Source organism: Polistes fuscatus, unplaced genomic scaffold (assembly GCF_010416935.1).
Source record: "Polistes fuscatus isolate 324 unplaced genomic scaffold, CU_Pfus_HIC Scaffold3, whole genome shotgun sequence".
NCBI lineage: Eukaryota > Metazoa > Arthropoda > Insecta > Hymenoptera > Vespidae > Polistes > Polistes fuscatus.
This window is the reverse complement of record NW_025113107.1, coordinates 3,759,619-3,772,792: the sequence shown is the minus strand read 5'-3', so window position 1 is coordinate 3,772,792 and position 13,174 is coordinate 3,759,619.

Below are 13,174 nucleotides of genomic sequence, written 5' to 3'. Positions count from 1 at the left end.
TATTTATGCGTAATTATTCGGATTGTTTATTAATCAATGAAATTTCTATAAATGCATGAGCAACCCTCTTACCTCTGCCCCATCCCCGCCACCACGTGATGAGATCCGAAATATCAATATTATTTCCAACGTCGTGCTTGTAAAATATAATCGGCTTGAAAATACTGTCGGAGCTAATGGCGCTGCATTCGCGGTTTTTTTTTTTTTTTAATATTCGTTACGAAAATCTAATATTCGTATTACAATATAGATAATGGAATTAATCGATTGGCAATAATTTAACAATGTTATTTCGCAAAGTAAAATATACTATGTAATGTAATAATAATAATAATAATGATATTATTATTATTTATATTATTTGTAATAATTAATTTATCTTTTATTTGTTTTATTTTCTTTTATTTTCAGATAAATTATTATTAATTAATTACTTTGCTAACTTACATTGATATTTATCGGAGAAATATACGCTCTCTCTTGTATCCTGTCTGCGAGGCTTAATAATGATGCTTAAAAAATTACAGAGCGACTCACCTGTTGCATGTAGTAGAATCGTCCAGTATTTTACTTAATCCTCCAGCTAAAGAAAAGCCTGTGGAAGGCAGCCATGATTCCAACCTTTCCCGGGATGTTTAATATCACGTTTAAATATGACTACTTTTCGCGAGTTAGTTTTCTTTTTTTCTTTCTTTCTTTTTTTGAGATGCGAAAATCTCATCCCGCCTCATCTTTTAATCTTTTAATTTACTTTTACACTTATTAAATATACAATAAATACATATTCGTAATAATAATGATGAATAATTCTTAAGATTAAACGAATTTAAAAAAGATCGATGTGGAAATAATATTGCATTATTACGCACGATTTACGAATGATATTTATAGAAAACTTTTGTTAGTTAATTAATAAGAAATTCTACGTAATGAATCATTTGCTGATTCTGTAGAAGCACGTTAATACGTAAGAAGGAAGCTTGCTTGGTATCAGTTATCGATCGGAAAACTAGTGAAGTTCATCGTTGAGATAAAAGAAGATACGAAAAAGAAAAAGACAAAAAGGAATGAGAGAGAGAAAGAGAGAAAGAAAGAAAAAGTGTGAGAGAGAGAGATAGCTGTATTCCAATTCAGTCACACCTGCTTCCCGTCGTTTCTTTTCCAAACCTCTTCTTTCCTTTTTTCAAGCTTTCCCTTCTTCCACCTCCTCCACCGCTTCTTCTTTTTCTAGACCAGTCTTGAAGAAAAGCTGCCTAGGAGATTTTCTTTCCACCCGTTTCAGCTTTTCTTTCTTTCTCTTTCTTTTTTTCTTTCGTCATCTCTCATTTTTCATGTTTTCTTTTACTTTCCAACACGACTACCACCTCTAAGGCCTCTTCTTCTTTACACCATTCTCTCTCTCTCTCTCTCTTTCACACACACTCTGAATTTGTGTTGTAAAATCCGCTTCTTCTCCTCCCTTCAATCAGTCTCTTCCATATTTATGCGCCGACAGACACCACCAACCACCACCACGATAAAATTTTCCGCGAAGTTCAAAGCGGACTACATTATGTTAATCTGTCAAGAAGGGTGCGACGACACTGGGCTAGAGAACCAACCCAGCGACTTTTACGTAATTAATAATCACAATCCATAATGATGAGCGCTGTAGGAAAAGGATTGTACGTCTTTCTCTTTCCTTCATTCCTTTATTTTTCTCATCTCAGTTCAGTTATATCGTCCGAAGAATTTTCTACTTTTAGCTTTCACGCGTTGAGGATTAAGAATATTACGTTTCCAAGTCTCCCTTAATCTCACTTTCTCTTCCCTTTTCTCTTTCTCATTTTATCCCTTCGTTTCTTTTCTTTTCTTTTCTTTTCTTTTGGTTTTGCTTGTTATAAAACGTGAGCGGATTTCGTCACGTAAAAATCACGATAAAGGTATCCACGTCGTAATCACGTAGGGAAGCTTTATAATAAGCTCTTCTCTTTCTCTTTCGAATTTTACTTCGCGTAAATTGCATCTTATATATGTATATCTGTATATATTATTTACATATCAACAACGTGATCGTTTAGTTTTTGTATTTTTCTTATAAAACTACGAACGCTACTTTAAATTTTGAATTGCGTTAAAGCGAACAAGCAATCATATACAACCGATCGAATTTTCCCCGACAAAATGGTGGAACCTTCAACGTGGAACCCTCGAAGGTAGGATGGAAATATTCGTACGACGAAATATTTAATGTATCGCTTTTGCCAAACCATTTTCGTAGCCCAGGCCAACCGGTCGGCCGTTCGTTCGTTCGTAACGGGAACGAGTACTTTAAATTGTGCCTGTGTATTCAATATATTTTATGCAGTTTTACGAATGAGTTGCGAAATCATACTTCATCCTTTAATGTTCTTTTTTTTTTTACGTTTTTACATTTTCCATCGAAAATATCAACGATAAAACGTCTACGCACATATTTTCTTTCGACATTGAGGATAATTATAATTTTCACATTACAAAATATACATTTTATATTAATTATTTTTAACAAAATATATATCACATTGATATATTATAATTTATCTATTATTGAAACGAATCTCCGGTTTATTAATATAATTACTTAAATACTCGAATAGGTTTATCACATATATGACAAACTTCTTACTTCCGAATATCACATTTATCTTCTATGCAAATTATTTGATAAACAGCCGTATTCCGTTATAACTCGGGGAAAAGATCACTCGACCAGATTATCTCAAATTTAATTACTACTTGCTCGTGTTATTTTAACGTTATTTCATTCCTTTCTTACACGTATTATTTATATAGATAGAATATTTTACGATTACTTTTAACAAAAAATATCTACACTTGGACGGGACATTCAATGAAAATTATTCTTGAATTACGTTCGATAAAGTTGGAAAAAGTTTGAGCTTATTTCAAATTCGGAAAGAGTAATAATCGTATATGTATCTAGTAAATGCTGAGAAGATTAGTCTGGTACGACGACGTTGAGCTAATAATGCAACGAAGGCGACCAATGCTTCGTCGTGCCCAACCCTTTCATTGTTATTATCTTAATACGATGGTGTAAGGTCTAGTACCGTCTGACCCGCTCTCGTTGTAACGAGATTAGCATAATACCGCGAAGCCCTTCTCAGAAGTCTGTTCTCTCCTCTCTCTCTCTCATTCATTCCCTTTACCCTTCGTGCCCTTTAACCACCTCTCTCCGTCCTCTTGTACCGCGTAAGCTTGTGTCAGACAGAAACTCGTCGTTCAAGTTCCTTCTACTAGGTAGTCTCACCTGCAAACTTCAATAACTTCGTACTTATGTGTATATATTGAGGGAAAATCTAATTCTCCACAATTAAGACAGGTTTCAATTTATATTTATGATATTTTTCAAATATTTCTCCTTGATTTATATCTTTGTTTTTCTTTTTCTTTTTCTTTCTTTTCAACAAAATTGCATACCAATGCATTTTAATTTAAGATATACATTTAATTACGTATCTATGTCATCTGTTTAAAAGAGAAGGAAGGATATTATAGATGATATAAATGCAAGTGCATCGTAGAGAAAATATATTTGACGAGGAAAGAAGGAAACAGCAGCAAGAAGCGTTTTGCATATTTAATGGCATGGTCGGCATGCTAGCAGCGTGGCATTCGTAGAACACGGTCTATTTATTCTTTGACCGGTATTTAAAAGTGGCCTCTTGGCAAATTAATTTACTAAATCCATCTCATCTCCGAGCCAGGAAAATAAGAGCATAAACCAAGCCGAACGTATTTCATTGGTAGTAGTAGTTGTAATGGCAGTTGTGGTATTACTCGTAGTAGTGGTTGTGGAGAGTTGATGGTTGTAGTAGTAGAAATAGTAATAGTAGTAGTAGTAGTCCATTCCATTGCTTTAATTATTCATGGCTTGCGAGACACTTTGCTAAAATTAGCGTACCAGCCATAATGTTAATGAATTTTTCAGAGGCAAGAGAACGGACTCTCTCTCTCTCTCTCTCTCTCTTTTGAAAGTGCGTGCCCGTGCACGAAGCGTGCCCATTGCGCGCGTGTAATTACATCCTTATGATATTTTCAAATGCAAAAACACCAACGTATGTACATAGATTTATTACGCGTATTGGTAATTTAGTTTTAGTCGATTTCCCACTTTCCTCCCCTCCATTTCCATTTTTTAATATTCCGTTTAGTATTCAATTCACTCTCGTTAATGACCAAAAGGTCTCCTCTCATCGTATCGCGTTAATTAAATCATCGTTAAAAGCATCAATAGACTCTCTCTATATATCAGTACTTAACGATCCTATCAACTAACATTTCTAATATACGATTAACTTGGTCGATTGAAGGTAATATCGAGTCTCACCTCTCTCTCTCTCTCTCTCTTTCTCTCTTGTACAAATTTTATAATTAATATACTTTATCCGCTTGTGATAATCGGTTTATCGTTGAACCTTTTTCATTAACGTGACAGTTTTAAGATTGTATTTAACAAGGGACGAGTATAATCATCATCGGTTCTATTCTATTTTAAAATAGGTACCTCGCATATTTTTCATCCATCGATTCTTTCTTTTTTTTTATTATCTTTTCTATCCGTCTTTAATACGAAAAAAAACAAAAAAATTAAAAAGCACAATAAAGGTAAGGAAGATCTTAATCGAGGAAAAAAAGCGTGAGCAGGAGGATAGGTAGCATTAGTACTATCGAAACATCACGCGAACCATGCAAATTCAAAAGACGACGACGAAGACGATCCTCGGTCCGTTCTAATTTATTTTTTTTCATGAAATATTTTTCTCGCGATTTCGCAACAACCAACCAACGGATTACGGTTTAATCTTTTTGCATAATAAAGGAAATAAGGGAGGCGGGACACAGGGAAGATACGTGGTTTCGCAAAGTATATCATATACTAAATGGCACGGGTTATTTGCTTTTCGTTCCGCATGGGTTAGCGTATATCGCGAGATTATGAATAAAGTATGTATATAGAGATAACGAATTATATAATACGTTGGGATAACGATCTACTTATACCGAGTTTACGTTGAATATCTCCCGAGTTTCTGCTCAACCGTAAAAAATGTAGAACTTTTTTTTGTCTTCTTCATTACGTCGTTCTCGAAACATCCAAATTTCTTCATTCAATGATATCCTTTTATCTTTCGTTTTGAAAGCAAAAAAAGAGAAAAGCACACACACACACACACACACAAGTAAGATGCATTGCTGCATATCTTTCACTTCCTATTTTTTTTTCATCCAGCTCTTCCTTCCACTTCTTTCACTTTTGCACGTCGGCCGGTGCCATTAAGGTCGTAGGAACGAAAATCGTCTCTCGTTTTCAACGAGATTAAATTTCCGGAGTTAATCCGACCCGACGGACTCTTAATTCGATGCCTTGATTCGTCGTCGTCGTCGTCGTCGTCGTCGAGAAGCTTCTTCGTCTTCGCGTAAAGTGTCTCTTAATTCTAATCACCGGAATACCGGTGATAAGTAAATCTTCAAAATTAATGGAGTCCATTGTTTATCGAGTATTCGTCTTGAAAAAGAAGAAGAAGAAAAAGAAAAACAAGAAATAGAGAGCCCAAAAAAAAGAAATAGAAACAAAAAGAACGGAGAAGTGTATTGACGATACTTGAAACCCTAATCGCCAGGGATCATATTTTATTCGTGTGACTCGCGAAAGTCTGGAAACACTCAGGGGCGCGTTAGAGCATCGTTTTTTTTTTCGAGGGTGAACGCTCGACTTAGACGATGACGAGAGATAAAAAAAGAGAGAAAAAAGAAGGAAAGTTACAGAAGGAGAAACAGATACTTTCCGAGGATGAAGAAAGAAAGGTAGGAGGTTAAGTATCCCACCTCCTCCCACGGTTTTCCCTGTTCTTCTTCAAAACCGACGAGAAGATATACTCGAGTTTGGAGTACCTTTTCACGCCTAACAAAGGTCGTCGCTTCGCATCGAGTTCCCCTAATCGTCGGAAAAAAAACCCTTCGAGATAATACTTATTCAATCTACTTCGTTAAATTCTTTTTTCGAATGCCTATACAATAATTAGTTAAAAAAAAAAAGATACGAAAAGAATCAATTGATATTATCGTTATAATTTGTACGTACAACCTAAGCAATATTATTCGTCCATAAATCGATCTTACGTGCGTGTGCGTGTGCGTGTGCGTGTGTATCATGGATTCATGATAAAGACGACATACTCATTTTCTTGGACGATCAATCCTCTATTTTCCCCGATAGACGTTCAACAATAAACGAATGCGTGGTCACATACAAAGCGCATAGACATCGACGATATCTCCTCGAGCATCGGATTCTACCTCGAGTATTACTTGTACGAAGAAATGGCCAATTCACAAGGGTATACACATCGGCTAGAGACATCAACTTCCACTTCCATTCATCAATTATTTACCCTCCTGGAGCGACTGTCACGAAGAAGTCCATGAATGTCACGCAGCTATCGTTCGATAGCAACGTGTATACTATCGGACGAGTTCGAGTATTCGATCGAAAGAGAAAGAGAAAGAAAGAGAGAGAGAGAGAGAGAGAAAGTGAAATGCTCTTTCACTCTTTTTCTTTTTTATTTGATTTTATTTGATCTTATTTCGCTAACAAGAAAGCAATTGCAATATATATCTACCAACGGATACATATAAATTGTTGTTTTCGATTTGTTATAAAATATAATAATAAAATCAAAAGTTTCTCTCGAGATAGAGAGAAAGAAAATATAAGATAAGGTTAAGAAGAAACAAAGAGTCGAGATTTAACGGGGTAGCAATTCGATGCTCCTCCTCTTTCTATCTCATCTCGTCTTCTTCTTATCCAAGTGTTTTTCTAGAGTCCGGGAGAAGGTGGGGAAGAAAGCGAAGTGGTTGACATATTGCGAAGCTAGGATGATCGACAAGGTGGTACTCGAAGTGAGAGACCCGAGAGACACTCCAATTCTGTACCGAGAGAATCCTAAACGGTGGATCACGATAGTGGGAAGGGTCTATATAGCTGGTGGTGTGCGTGTGTATTAGAAAGGAAATAAAAAAGAAAAAGAGATAGTAGTAGGGAAAGAGGAAGAAGATGATGGCTCTAGCTTGATTTTTCTTGAACTCGAGAAGGACAGCCGCGCCATAGGCCAGCGGGAAATAGGCAAACGAGATTTAACCCCAGGGTGGTGGTTCTCTTTTATAATGAAGACCGATGACAGTCGGGGCTCGGCCCTAGTGGTACTGCCTCTCAAATGGAAGGGGTGTCGACTCACCCCAGTAAGTTGTTGGTTAGGATACGCCAAGGCTACTAGCCGAGGCCATTCATCCTGATTAGATGCGGTCTCCCACGGGAACGAGTCGGGAATCTGTTGGTTGACGTGCCGGAGTTATTCGTCGGGCCACTGAAAAAAAGGCTACATCAGGAAGTTCTCCATCGTGCTAACTCGCCCAGGAAAAAGGAAGATGAATCGGCGATGACGAGAGTCACCGAGCTTATCGTTCATTTTTATTTTAGTCGATGAACTTCTTTTTTAACGATTTCACAGATCTCATTTCATTTCCTTATTTCCATTCATTCCCTCCTAATCGAAAATATTGTATTATCCTCTATTTACAAAGATTTTCTTTTATTCAAAGTTTTTACGTTCCATTTAAATACGCAACCTTATCTTAAATTAATTTCGACGTTCGTTTTAATCACGTTAAAGAGTGCTGTCACATTCTGGGAATTTCCTAGCCCGAGCTAGCTCACATTCGTACCCGATAAGTAGAAACTCTCGAGAAACAATAACGTTACGTTGACTTGAATTTTCTGCGGTAGCGAAGTCAGCATTATTTCGTTCCCGCGAGTCTACCACACGAAGTGCGAGGAGAGGACGAAGAAGTCAACGAAAGAGACCACGAGAAAGAGAGAGAGAGAGAGAGAGAAAGGATAGGGGGTAGGAGTTTGCCTTTCCAACCGTATTATTTCCCTTGCGGCACTTTCCAGTTCTCTGTCTCTCTCGTATGTCGTATCACAAGAAAAGAAAAAGGAAAAGAAGAAAAAAAGAAAGAATAAGAGTAGAAGGAAGAAACGGAATAAGAAAAGAAAGTAGAGTTTGGGCCAGCAGGAGAGTTACGCTCACGAGTTTTCCCGACTTGTTTCTCGCTTCGTCCGAGAAACAAGGGAGGCAACGAAGGGAGAAAAAGTGAGAAACGAGGAAAGTAATAGGTGGTCGGAGAATGTTGGAATAAGAGAAAGAGGGAGAGAAAAAAAGAAAGAAAGAAAGGGATAAGGAAAAAAAAAGTAAAACCGAAGCGAGGTCGGCGCGTTAACTTTCGGCACTTTCAAGTTTGATGGGATTCTCCTTTTTATTCTTTTCACTCTCACGCTATCTCTCTCTCTTTCTCTCTCGGTGGAAAGCCACTAGCGAGGAAAATGGAGGTTTTCTCTTTGTCGCGATATTACATGAGTAGAATCAGAGAGAGAAAAAGAAAAACTGGATCCCCTTACATATCACATAGTCCTGCAATTTTGTCGTCTTGACTATTCTCGCAAAGTCCTGGCTTGATACCAAGGAAAGCTTCTTTTCGTATACTTTCAGAAAGATCATTTGTTTTTGTCTTTTCTACGTTTATACCAACCCAAAAATCACTAACAAACACGTTCTACAAAATTTATTTCTTTATTGTTCTAACAACGCATTAGTTTTTCTTTTTTGCATTTTTCTCTCGATAATAGTATGATTATTCTCGATAACGATAATTACATGTTTTTTTCTCATTAGTGTGTTGATCAGAGACGATGATTACAGTTGACTCGAATTTAACAATACGTCGCGTCGCATCGATCGATCTGTTGTAAGCGTCGGATATAAAAAAAAAAATAACGCGAGACCATCGGTGTATGTGTCTCTCTTAGCAAACGTGATTTTAATGGAACCACTTACGGGACGAGTCGTAATAACGATCGAATCAATACCATTCTAATTTACATATACTGATACGATACGACGCTGATTACCCAAGGCAACGTGTGTCATTTTTGAATCGTAATACGAAAAGGGCCGCATTCGTTATGAAACCTATGGTGTGTCCCTAATGAGCTTTGGAATAAACAGCTTGCCTAGGAAATTACCCTTCCCCCCATTATTGGCCTAATTTAATTTAATCTATTAATTACTAATTGAAATTCGTTATGGATTCGTCATGAAACAAATTGACTCAAATTGATGAATCAAAATGATCAGAAAATGAAAAAGTAAAGATATTTAAATCGCTTGTGGTGAGATAAGAATTTCATTTTTTTTAAATAAAATATACGTTGCTGAAAAATATTATACATAACAACGAAACAATGTTCTGAGAAAATCGTGGAAAATCGTGCGTACATTTAACATTATACGATAGCATGTTATATAGTTGTGTTATTGTCGTCGTCGTCGTCGTCGTCGTCGTCGTCGAGTCGTTGCAGTTGCTTCACTCGGTTAGAATGGTACAAATTCCCTCGCGATTTTGTTATATTTGTCGTTATAGCTCGTCTAGTCGGCAGATTTAATATCACGAGTGTGTTGCTACGACGAACGACGTTAGGCAACAGCTGATATTCCTGTAAAAATCATTGTTCGTTTTCTATCGTTCGAGTTTTATTTGAAATCTCGTGTACGATAGAAATAAAAATTGGACCGTGAGGTGGTTGTGTTTTCTTGATTCACCACCAACGACGCGCAGTTGTCGAAAAATCTCGCGAAATTTGGCAATTTTATTCTACACTCGTGTTACAACACGTATATCGTATAAAATTGTTAACGTATGTATTCACACGCATGTATTCTTTTTTTTATTTAATCTCATTCATTTTAAGGGTCACACAAAAAGAAAAAAAAAAGAGTATTTTAGAGTATCCAGGTATTTTTCATAGATCAAAGTACGCCGATCGTTCTTGTCCGATAGCCGAAGTCGACATAGTAGGAACTCGTTCTTGCAAACTTCTCGTCTACCTTAAATCCGGTTTTAGGAACCTACGGAGGATAGAACCTCGTCCGTCGAGGTGGAAACTTTCGTCGTTAAGTAAAAGCTCATAGGGAGAGAGAGCAGCGGTCTTCTCTCTCATCTCCGTCTCTCCCATCCTCTAGCTTTCTATCTCTTTCTTTACTCTTACCCTTACCCTTACCTCTTTCTTCTCTCTTGCCACTGTCTATCTCTCCCTCAGTCTTGTCTCCATCTCTCAGGAAGACTCTCTCACGAACGGACAAATCGTCCTAGTCTTGGCAGACTTCCTCCACCTCCTCCTCCTCTTCCTCCTCCTCCTCTTCCTACCTTTTACCACGGAATTGTTCGTGAAACGTTGCCGCGTCTACGACAAATGTTAGAGAGAAACTGTGTGCACGTAACATTGCGAGTTAGATAGTTTAGATGTAGAGAGGGAGAGAGAGAGAGAGAGAGAGAAAATAAAAAAAAGAAATTTCAATAAAATATTACTTCTTTTTCCCTCCACCGTTGAACGGATTTTTTTAAGCCTATTTTTATTCATTATATTATAATGATTACTTGCAATAAAATAATAACTTTTTTGTTATAAGAAAAGAAAAAAAAACAATTACATGATTGTCGTAATACTATTCTTCTACTTTTTGTCATAAATTTCCGATAGACAAAAATATACAAATGCACGAAAAGACGCGAATTAAAAGACGCGATTATTTTAAAATCAGCTATCGAATTTACCACCCTTCTTCCAATTTTATTATATTTCGAAATTTGTAACCATTCTCTTTTCAACTTCTTCTTCATTCTATTTTTCTTTCTAATTTTGTTTTTCTTTTTAATTTTATTCACGTTTATTCTTAATTTTTGTTTCCTTATTTTTTTTTATATATATATGAACAAACGAGCGCACGTAGACGCATGCATAAAACATCGGTACACGAAGGACGAACAAAAGCGCTTTTTAAAGCGAATTTATTGCCACGCACCAGGGGTCATCAGTAGTAGAACGTACTTTCTTTTACTCACCCTGCTAGCCGCAAGCTTCAACGTCCTTTCTTTTCTCGAGTCAACCATCCCCCTGGCTCGCGACGCAACCAACCAACCCCCCTCAATCACAGACACAGCCTGCGCATTTACGAGTACGTCCCTTGTCAGCATTTTAACCTCCGTCCTTCTTTTCTCGTCAACTAGATGCATGTTTACCCCCCGCTCCCTAACTTCCACTCATCCTAGTTTACCATTCGTTAATATCTACCAAAACTCAATTCGATTCTATAATTTCGTTCGATCAGTTTTCCCCGTGATTTCTCGATTTTCTTTTCTCCTTTACGTTTAACGTCCTCCGGTAGAAATAAAAAAGAAAATAAAAGAAGGATAATAAATACTTTTAACACTAAACCTACAGCGCGTACTGTAATTTGTAAAAAAGATTCGTTAAAAACGCATAAAATGTACATCATTAATTTGTAAATAAAATAAAGCATATTGTTCTCACTTATTCGAATGGCTAAAATTTTACGTTTTTTTTTTTTTAAAGCAATCATTCGACCGCTCACGGTAGGAACAGGTATGCACGAAGTGTCGGTAGGAGGTTTAGTGTTAATCGTTCTTTTTTACTTATTTAACACGTGAATGTGATAGACGATAAAGAAATGTTTCGAATGTATTCTCTCTTAGAGAAATTTTTCGTGGCGTCTACCACCTCGTGGACGGTAAGAGGAAGAATTGCCAAGCGAAAATGAAATTGGGTGAGAAGAGCGATGAAGTGTCAGAGAATATCGCATCAGGATTACGTGCTCTCCGAGGACGAAAGTGTATGACAGATAGAAAATAGTATGTCTTTTGCTCTCTCTCTCTCTCTCTCTCCTAACGTAACGAAGATGATCTTGGAAATTACTTTGAAAAATTCGAAACTTTTTCTTCTTTTTCTTTTTCTTTTATATTATTTCACAGCGATGAAAATAATGTCAACGAAGAAAGATAAGTAGAGTAATAACGTGGAATCGCGCGGAAATATAATTAAAACAAAAAGGAAAATATAAAAGTAGAGACCCTTAATATATACGATTAACGGATTTTTAACGTCAATGGAAAAAGGTGGGACAATCGAAAATAAGGGGTAAAGTTCAATGAAAACGTACAAACCAAACGGGAAGGAAGAAAACAACAAAACCGAAAAGGAAAAGTAAATAAAGAAAGACAACAGAGACAGAAAAAAAAGGAAAAGAAAAGATAGGAATACCTAGGTTTGTACGTGCTTCACGTTCATCCATCATGAGCTGACAAGCCGTGTAGCCCGAGCTGCCACCGTTCCATCACCCACCAACGCTTAGATTATCTGTACACCACTGTCCCTTGGTAACATACAGAGACAGCTTGTTGTACCTCTCTTATCGTTTTCCTGCTTAATTTCAAGGTCGAACGACGAAAAATAAAACGAACGAATGAACGCATTTATTGGTAGATAAGAGGAATGAATAAATCGACGAACGATTCGCACGTTCGATTCGATTCGATTCGAGAAATGAACTAACCGCGAATACGAATTTTATTACCGTGTGTTGGAAAGTAAATTTATATATATATATATATATATATATATATATATATTTGTGTGTGTACATAACTTGTACGTATTTTCATCACTCGTTACTTGCAAGTGGAAATAACATAAAGCTTTTTAACATAAAGCTCATTCCCCTACTCGACTCTTTCTACTAATTTTTCCTTTTCTCTTCTTTTCTTTTCCTTATTCATTTTCATTGTATCTACCTGCGTAAACGTATGTATATTTAATATGTATATATATTTCAAAGAGTTTCCACGAATATAACTCAGTTCGTTTGATCATGTTTTTTATAAAACTTTCCGAGAGAAAAATAAAGAGAGAAAGAGAAAGAGAGTAGCTCGGAAAGACAAAAATTTCTTTTTCATTGTATCCTTCTTATATTTTGCTATCGTAAAATATATTATTTCTCTTTGCAACAAACTGTTGTTTCTTTTGAGTGATGTTAATTTTAATTTGCCATTTCTCGTCTTTATTTCGCCATACAAATAAATACAAAATCTCATCGAATATTATGCGTACACAAGAGTATATATAGCTTGGTATCTACAGTTTACCTTGTCGCAAAGTAAGCAAGTAAGAAAGAGAAAGATAAAGATAGAAATAAATAGAGAGAGAGAGAGAGAGAGAAAG